General features: G+C 40.6%; 1 non-coding gene across 1 annotated transcript; it reads left to right on the top strand.

Moving 5' to 3' along the window:
* Nucleotides 1-2092: 2092 nt before the first annotated feature.
* Nucleotides 2093-2199, top strand: LOC118482342. The gene has a single exon (XR_004868385.1). It is a non-coding gene; the product is annotated as a small nucleolar RNA R71 (small nucleolar RNA).
* Nucleotides 2200-10200: the final 8001 nt, after the last annotated feature.

Below are 10200 nucleotides of genomic sequence, written 5' to 3'. Positions count from 1 at the left end.
AACCGGAAGGTCTTATTCTTTCGATGTGGGATAGGGCTCCTCCAATACCCTCCCGCACGTGTAACCCGGTCTATCAAGAGGTGTACACGTGGCCTTAACCGGAGCTGACATAGAGCCGTGGCTCTGATACCATATTGAAGTCTATGGGGTTCCACTCTAAAACCAATTGGTGATAGAGGGAGTAACCCAAGATCTTATTAATACAATTGGTGATAGAGGGAGTAACCCAAGATCTTATTAATACAACCGGAAGGTCTTATTCTTTCGATGTGGGATAGGGCTCCTCCAATACCCTCCCGCACGTGTAACCCGGTCTATCAAGAGGTGTACACGTGGCCTTAACCGGAGCTGACATAGAGCCGTGGCTCTGATACCATATTGAAGTCTATGGGGTTCCACTCTAAAACCAATTGGTGATAAAGGGAGTAACCCAAGATCTTATTAATACAACCGGAAGGTCTTATTCTTTCGATTATTGGAGGAGCCCTATCCCACATCGAAAGAATAAGACCTTCCGGTTGTATTAATAAGATCTTGGGTTACTCCCTTTATCACCAATTGGTTTTAGAGTGGAACCCCATAGACTTCAATTGGTGATAGAGGGAGTAACCCAAGATCTTATTAATACAACCGGAAGGTCTTATTCTTTCGATGTGGGATAGGGCTCCTCCAATACTTCCTCCATATCTAGTATGACAAAGTCGGCCGGAAAGACAAATTCACCGACTTTGACTAGTAGATTTTCAGCGACACCTTGTGGATATTTGACGGATCTATCGGCGAGTTGTATGCTTATTTTTGTAGGGCTTGTTTTCCCTAAGCCGAGTCGGTTGAACATTGATGAGGGCATGAGGTTGATGCTTGCCTCGAGATAGGCTAGTGCATTACGAACGGGGGATTCCCCAATCGAGCAAGGAATTGTGAAGCTTCCGGGGTCAAGCTTCTTTTACGGGAGTTTGTTGAGTAGTAAGGCGGAGCATTCTTCGCCTAAATTAACTAATTGCAATGATTCAATTTTCCTTTTATGAGTGAGGAAGTCCCTCATAAATTTTGAATATTTAGGCATTTGAGTTAGGACTTCGATAAATGGAATATTAACATGCAATTGTTTTAGTAAATTTTCGAATTTTGCGAATTGCTCATCGGTCTTTTGACGAATTAACCGACCGGCGTATGGAACCGGAGGAGTCTTAGTAGGCTCTTGAATTGGTGGAGAAGCCTTCTCTTGTTGGGGCGGAGTTGTGGTTTGGCTAGATTGGCTTCTTTCAGTTGGCGGTAATGAAGCCTCTTCGGAACCCACGGTACGGTTTCTCAATGTTATGAGATGTACTTGCGCCTTTGGGTTGGTTTCGGTATTACTTGGTAACGCGCCTTGTGGTCTCTCGGAGAAATTCTGAGCTATTTGATTTATTTGCTATTCAATGTTTTGTATACTAGCTTGTTGATTTCTAAAATTCGATTCCAATTGTTGAAATCAATCCGAGTTTTCTTTTCGGTGTCGGAGATGAGGTGAGATACAGTATCTTCAAGCCTTTCTCGTCCACCTTGTTGTTGAGAGAAATTTTGTGACTCGATTCTTGGTTGTTGAAAGTTTGTTCGTTGGTTTAGATGTTGTTGGTTACTACCATTGTCGGGTTCTCTCCAACCAAGGTTAGGGTGGTTACGCCATCCTTGGTTGTAGGTACCCGTTGGAGGACCCGACGGCCTAGGTCTATTATCAATGTAGTTTACCAACTCTATTTGATCATCTAATTCTTTCATACAACTCCAATTTTCATGTGGCCCACCACACCCTTCACAAGCCATGACCGAGGCTGTTTTTGCCATTGCTAGCTTTTTGATTTTTGAAGAAAGGGCCTCAATTTGGGCTTGTAAAGAAGTGCTTTCATCAACCTTATGGGCGCCTGGGGCAATAGATTTATTGCCTCGAGGAGTGTGCCACTGAAAATTAGTTTGAGCAATTTCCTCAATTTGATTATATATTTCATTTGGGCGACGATTACCTAAAAGTCCCCCGGAGCTAGAGTCAAGTGTTTGTCTTGTGTGTGGCAACAACCCATTATAGAAAGTGGATACTTGTTGCCACACCGCAAGACCGTGATGAGGACACTTTCTTAGTAGCTCCTTGAACCTTTCCCAAGTTTCATATAAGGACTCCCCATCCTCTTGTGAATATGTATTAATTTCAGTCATTAATTTAGCCGTTTTAGCAGGAGGGAAATACTTATATAGAAACTTTTGGGCTAGTTCATCCCAGGTGTTTACCGAGCCAACTGGGAGGGCATTAAGCCAAGCCTTAGCTCGGTCTTTTAGTGAGAATGGAAACATTCGAAGGCGGATGGCGTCGTTTGATGCTCCATTGATCCGAAAGGTATCACATATTTCTAAGAAATTAGTAATATGTAGATGAGGATCCTCGTCCGCAAGCCCATGGAAGGTTGCGGGGTTTTGAAGCATTTGTATCAAATGTGGCCGAAGCTCGAAGTTATTGGCTTCGACATTCGATGCATTGATAGCGGCGCCGAGATTACCCACGGTGGGTCGTAGGTAATCCATGAGGGTACGTTGGTCCGCCATTTGAAGTGGGTCCCCCGAAACTTTCTCTTGATTCTTAGCTTTAAGTCTTCTTCTTAGAAAGCGTTCGGGTTCGTCTAGGGGTTCTTTTACGTCTCTACTATAACTGGAGCTCATACACTACGTGGAGAGTTCAGATGTGGTGCCTGAGTTCCAAGTCCTGCAATAAAAACAAAAAGAATGTTGGTCAAAAGGTTCACCAAGGCCCCGTGTTCAGATGAACACGGCCCGTGGTCGGAGATACAGTGATTGTTTTCCAGATCCCTGTTACTGGGGAGTTCGACACGGCCCCATGTTGCACCGACACGGCCCCGTGCTCAACTCTCTGTAATTCGAAAAATAAAAACTGCCAGTAACAATGCTGGGCACGGCCCGTGTCCGACCAGGCACGGCCCGTCCTGAGCTCTGCAGAAACTGAAAAACTAAGAAAATCCTAAAAAACAGAAAAATTAGAAAAAATGATTAGGCCGTTGATTCCTAACTTTCTTAAAATCCTTGTGTCCCCGGTAGCGGCGCCAAAAACTTGATGCGTGTGAACTGTCGTATAGGTTTTTATGTATATTTTAAGCCCTTTTACACTTTTTAATCAAGTTTTAAATTTATAAAACACGATATTTACTAACACTAAACACACATATGGGCAAGTGCACCCATCGTGAACGTAGTATAGTGTTGGTAAGATACCGAGGTCGTCCAAAGACACAAGAGCTTTTAGTACCGGTTTATCCTCAACGTCTAATCAAATCAAAAGTTAGAAAAAGGTTTTTAAACTAGAAAAATAAAACTAACTAAAATGCTGAAAAATAAAATAAAAGTAAAAACAGATAGACAAGATGAATCACTTGGATCCGACTCGTGTGTAGTGTAACCTTTGATTATTTCCGCACTTTTGCACTTTTTAAGAGATTATCTTAGTTATTGTAGTAGGCCCCTCTTTTGATGGTGACGTTACCCTCAACCCAGTAGTTTGAGTCAGCAAGGATACAATCCTAAAGGGTCGGATTATTGAAAGATAATTAATTAAGTTATTAATGCATAATGTGGTAAGCCCCTCTTTTGAAGGTGACGTTACCCTCGGCTAAGTAGTCTGAGTCAGCAGGGATACAGTCCTAAGTAGCCGGGTTAAAGTTTTAATAGTAGCTTACATATGAGGGGATCAAAGAGTTTGGACCCCCGCCATCCAAAACCGGTGGGTATTGAAGGAGGTCCTACTAAATTTGACCCAGGTTCTTGCAGGATCTATACACTGAAGAAGGCAAGACTCTTACCAAACCGTTCCCTTAACCCCCGACCAGGTAGCCAACATATCTCCATATAGACCGTGGATATATGAATGGTGAAAATCTTTTATTTTATATAGACAGTAAAATAATGCCAAGACACCACGGATAAACGATAAGGAAGAATCACCTTCAACATAAGAAACTAGTTATTAAAGTCATTAATACATAACCAAATAAAAAGTGCGAAAAGATTAAAAATAAAAAGTATTACACTAGACACTTGTCTTCACCAAGTGATATAAGAGACTTAGGCAAACATGGCCTTTGATTGTCAAGAACTCTTACGATCAATCTTGGATCCCGAGATGACTCACACACTCTATGATGGATGATGGATGATGGTGTTGTGATGGTGGTGGTGGGTGGGTGAAGTGTGAGAGAGGTGGTGTGCCAAGGGATGGTTTGCAAATGAGCCAAGCACCCCTATTTATAGCCTGAACAGCAGCTCGGGCACGGCCCCGTGTCCATCCCCCTTCCCTTTCTTCATTAATTACAGTTTGTCTGCATTAGTTGACCACGCCCTCGTGTCCGCTAGGCACGACCCCGTATGCAGAAGCGTATCTGTACTATCAAGATTTCCCTAGATTCTGCGAATCTTAGAGTTGACCACGGCCCCGTGTCCGCTGGGAACGCTCCCGTGGTGGGTGATAGAAGCTTTTACAGCTTTGTCTTTTCTGCTGACACTTGGGCACGCCCCCGTGCTCACTGAGCACGGGGCGTGTTCAGCTTTCTGTTCTCTTGTTTTTGCTTGGGAAGATGCTGTCGGGGGTCGGGCATGCCACATGTGTTCCTTTTCTGGTATTTATATTAGATTTAGCTGCCTTTATGCTTCTTTTGTTCATTTGAGCTCATTTAATCCTGAAAATACAAAAGGAAGACAAAAACACACTTTTTCCAACATTAGTACTAAAAAGGGGTTAGTTTTATGCCACAATTGATGTAATTTATATGTTGCATTTTGTGCACATCATCTATATCCCACGAAGAATGGTTCTTCGTGGGAGGCTGCAAACAGCAAAACACTTGACAGACAAACTGCAGAACAGATATAAAACTAACAAAAAACCTTGCAGACTACACACATGCAGTTGCATTGCATATCAAAACTATGTAAATGTCGTACCAAGTCAAGATAGGAGGATATCTTGGCTTGGTCGACTCGACCAAAACATACAGACTCGATAAACCGAAAGACCGTACATTACATATCATTACAAACGTAATAAGAACAAGCGACAGACACAAAAACTGCATCAACAATATCGACAATTAAATACGTAAATGCGACTACACATACTTATGAATGTCACACCTCGGCCGCGTATAACATGCAACCGCGGCGGAAACGCCGGGGAGTGTTGGGACAAAATTAATTGTTTCATAACCATGGAAATTAAAGTTACATTTTATTTATCAACAAACGTGTTACATTGTCTTCAAACATGAAACAAAGAGTTTATAACATAATTAACTAAGTCTATCTTCATTTTTAGTCTCTAAGGCACAGGTCCGCCCTAGTGTCATGATCATCATCCTATGGAACAGCTCCTGAAAACACATGTGAAAGTAGGTACGTCAGCATAAAAATGCCTGTGAGATACATATGTTTTGTGAAAATGGGATTCATGACTTGAGTTTAAAGAAACGTTTAATAACAGTCAGTCATGAACCTTGTAATTTGTCTTGCTTTGTAAACCATTTGAAAAACGATAAGTTGTTTGTAAAAATAATGTCTTGTGAAGAGTATGTTATTTGTGTAAAATGTAATGTGTCTAAACTGAAATGACTTAGATAACGCTACGATATGTAATATTATACAAGCATTTATATATAGGAAGTACCAGCGGCGTATCCACCATGTTTGTATCATATTTGTTGGTGCAGTTGTCTGTCGACTACATCTTAGTTCGAGTCTTAGGCTAGGGCTGATTATAGAGTGAACGGAAATCAAGAAACACATAAGTTTAGGTAGGTCCGCTTATATGTCAATAACATAGGTTCGCTTATGTGGTTCTTGATACGGTCCGCTTATATGACACTTATACATAAGGTTCGCTCGTATGGACTCAGATGTTGGTTCGTTTATGAGTTCATATGAGGTTTGCTTATATGGACATGTCCATAGAAGCGAACCAGTGTGCCTATATATATGTGAGTCATTCAAGCGGATCTAAGTGTGTGTTTTTGAAGGTGTAACGGTGAAGCCCTGCCGATTTGTCTCCAGAACGTGTATAATTGTCAATTGATCAATAAACGAGACGTTAAATAGTGAAATCAAGCTTTACGAAGACCGAATCAATGAATTCCGCCTCTGATTCTGTCTAAGCGCTCTTCTGATCGACTCGTTGTTGATGCATATTTTGTCTATCGCCTTCGTCAATCCGAGTCGTAGTGAGAAGCCGGAAGAAATCTAGCACATTATGTCATATTTAGTTAGAAATGGCAAGGTGGCAAACTTGTAATTAGTGTGAACTTTCATTTAGTTGCCTTGACCATATAAATAGGAGGTATGTCATGATTTTAGTCAGAGACTTTTAGAGATTTTGAGTTAGACTTTGGAGAAGACTTGGAGAAGACTTTCTAGAGAGAGAAAGTAGAGAGAGAAAGTTGTAGATTTGTGATTCTTGTATCGATCTTGTCAATTCAGCAATGGAATCACATTAAAAGTAAAAAAAAGAAAAAAAAAATCTGTTGGTACACTACATCTGCTGATTCCGTCTTGTATCGAGTCATTGTCTTAGATTGTTAGATCTGGGCGCGTAATAAGAGAATTAGTGAGATTGTATAGTTTTAGGCTTGCTGGATTGCTTATTTGGTTAGTAATGGGCTGAACCGCTCGAACGGTAAATAGGCTGGTTCGCTCGAGCGGCAAACTAGCTGGACCGCTCGAGCGTCAATCACTCTGGACCGCTTATACGGACATGCCGTATGAGTGGACCAGAAATCCTATAAATACCCTATGAGAGGTCCCCAAATGTAGAGTGGTAGAAATCGTGCCGAAGTGCTGCCGGTGCGAGATTTGAGCTGTAAACGTTTGATATCAGTAAAACAAGAAGTTAAAGTGATTTGCCTGCTGTTTCTACCTTAGTTTCTTGTTATTCCGCACCTGAAACCAAGGAGAAAGCCTCTGAACGACTCGTTCGGGTCACCAGACGATCCTACAATTGGTATCAGAGCTCAGGAGGAGGTTCTCTGCAGAAATCAGTTGGATTTAGTCACTTTTTCTTCTTCTATACCTTCTTTCTCACGTCAGACCAAGATTTCACGGTCCGTTTTGGCTGATTTTTGAGTATGTTGTGCGAAATGTGTTGATTAAAAACCCTACCAAGTTTCGGCTCGAAATTCCAAGCCGTTTGAGAGATATCAAGGTTTTTCGGTTCAAAATCGCGAAGTTTTCAGGCCTGGATCGCTCCAAATTACCCCTGGACCGCTTATTGGACCATCCTGGATCGCTCATAAGTTGGATCGCTCGAACAATTGGCTGGATCGCTCGAGTGACATTTGTGGACCGCTCGAGTGACATCTTTGGACCGCTCGAGTGACATCTTTGGACCGCTCGAGTGACATTTGTGGATCGCTCGATTGACACATACGGATCACTATTCTGGACCGCTCAACTGGACTCGCTCGAACGACTGATTTAGGACCGCTCGTCCGAACAGTCTGGTCCGCTCGAAACATATTGTTTGGTCCGCTCGAATAGTTTATTCTGGTCCGCTCGATTGAAATAGCTGGCCCGCTCGAATTTACTTGTTGGTCCATTTTTGCCAATTCCATTGGATCACTTTTAAGTCCAATTTCAGTTCTTTCGATTAATCGTCAGGGTTTGCTCGGTTTGAGTTATCTGATCCGATTTTTGATTTCGGATTTACGTACAGACCGATTTTTCCGGACATCACAGTTCCGCTTATCTCTCACAGTGTTTGAAAAACGTGTTACTGAATCATGGGTTTTAATGTCTTTAACATGACTCAAGAAATAGTTGATAAAAGAAGAGTATTAACGAAAGAGTTTGATTCATTTTCAGGTTTTCCAGGAGAAAGCACAAGATGTGTCATTAAGAGATACAAACATCTTGTTAGTTCAATGTCCGAAGTTGGTTTAACCAAAGCACCAGAAGAGTGGGTTGAAAAATTTATCAGTGCTTTACCGAAAGAAGAATGGGAAGATTATGTCTTGAACTTGAAAAGTTCTAGAGAATTTTCTCAACTGACAATTTCTCCACTCATTGGTAAGATTGAAGAACAGATGGTGATCAAGGATGAGAAAAGGAAAGAAAAAGCTGTAAAAGTCAAAGAATCTGTGAAGAATGAATCGTCAAGGTCTGCATCAGTATGCTCAAATTGTCACAACTTCAAGACAGTCAATGCCAAACTTGTGAAGGATGCAGAAAGTTTAGCATTGGAGATCAAGAAGTTGAACAATAAGAAGAAAGCTGATGAAAAACAGATTCTAGACTTACAGGGTATTTGTGAGAAGTTGAAAGTCGAAAATGGCAAACTGTTGGGTAGTGTGAACAGTTTGACATTAGAGACCAAAGGTTTGAAAGAAAATGAAAAGGTTTTTGAAAGCAAACAGAAATCATCTGAAAATGAAGATTTCTGGATAAAATTGGAGAACAAAAATCTGAAAGCTAATGAAGTGAAACTTCAAGAACAGATAAATGTTTTGGAAAATGAAAAATCTGTTCTTTAAAATTTGAAAAATGATAATGAAAATTCAATCAAGTCTCATCTTGAAAGAATATCTAAGCTTGAAGACGAAGCTAAGAGTTCAAGGATCAAGATTGATGAACTTGAAAAGAAATTGATCAGTTTTGCGACTAAATCTGACAAGTTGAATATTCCTTGTCCAAAACCGATCAATTCAGTTCCAATAAGTGACTGTGTCACAAACTTTGACTCTGTCAAAGTTGAAGATTGTGATGATGCATCCGATGATGAAAATATTAAAAAAGAAAAACAAATATTGTTTTTAAATTTGAAAGAAAAACTTCAGAAAACTGTTTTGCAATCGACCGAAAAAGGTGAATGTTCTAAGCAAAAGCCTTTGAAGAAGAAAGCAGAACAGAAACAAAAAGATAATAAAAGTTCATCGGATCGATCATCCAATCAAAAACAAAATTTACAAAAAATAAAAAATGAAAACTCAAAAAATGTTGGTAATAAGTGGTGCAGGTCAGACCACAGTGCTAAAGCGTCAAATCCATCAAAGTTGAGGAAGGAATATCACCAGGCCAAACAGTGTTACGACTTGAGTGTTTGGTACAACGGTGATAACTGGTACGATAACAGAATGTGTTACAGCTGCGGCTATCATGGACACATTGCTGTTAATTGCCAGTACTGGAGATATGGGACCAGGAGGTGCTATAACTGCAATATCAAAGGTCACATTGCCCGAGATTGCCCGAGGAGATCAATGGGAAGATCAAGGGTTATGTCTCAGAAAGTGGCAAGAATTCCAGTCAAGGTCAAGCCCGAAGAACTAAAAGTTCGAGAACCAAAAGTTCAACAACCGAAAGTTCTAGAGACGAAAGTTAAACTTTCTCAGGGGCAGAAAGACCGACTGAGGAAGAAGAGAAAGAAAGCGAGAGAATATCTCGAGAAGATTTTGTCCTCGGATTCACCAAATAGAAAGAGTAAAAGTTCTGATGAATCAATTTCCTCGATTGCAAAGGCTAGCAAGACAGATTCATCAGATACAAATCTGAGGACTAAAGAGGAAAAGAAGAAAAAGGGGAAGGTCGGCGATGAATCTGACAGGTCAAAGTCAGACAAGCCACCTTCAGGCAATGATTCTGGTTCGTTTAAACCAGAGGAGCCTTTAGTTGAGGTAAAAAAGGAGAATTCAGGTTTAGCAATGGATGATGCAAATTTTCCACCATTGTTGAACAAGAATTCGAAATCACCCAAGGACCGTCAGGCTTGGGTGAATCTGTTTAAATGAAAAACCTGACTTGCCGGAGATCCCAAGATGGTATCGTGGATCAGGAATCGGCATATTTCTTGAGATATTTCACTTTGGTGATTTTTCGTCTCAAATGTGGTAAATCAAGGACATTAAGTTGTACTTGATTTTCTACAAATGTTTTATGTTAACACTGGAAATGATAAATCTTTAAAAGGTTTGAAGAAAACAAGATGATGAGATAACCCCAAATCTACAAATGGTTGGAACACAAACTAATTTTTCCGGAAAAACCATTTTGATTGAAACAAACTTAAGTGTTTTGAAATCATTATGGGAAAATAGTTTGTTGTGAGGGGGAGTTCTGATTGTTTTTGCACGAGAATGGTGAATTGAGGTAATTCACATAATGTTGTCATATTTCTTGTATAGT

The sequence above is a fragment of the Helianthus annuus genome, chromosome 9, assembly GCF_002127325.2.
Source record: "Helianthus annuus cultivar XRQ/B chromosome 9, HanXRQr2.0-SUNRISE, whole genome shotgun sequence".
Classification (NCBI taxonomy): domain Eukaryota; kingdom Viridiplantae; phylum Streptophyta; class Magnoliopsida; order Asterales; family Asteraceae; genus Helianthus; species Helianthus annuus.
Note: the sequence above shows the minus strand (reverse complement) of the source record. Positions and strands in the feature narration are given on the sequence as shown.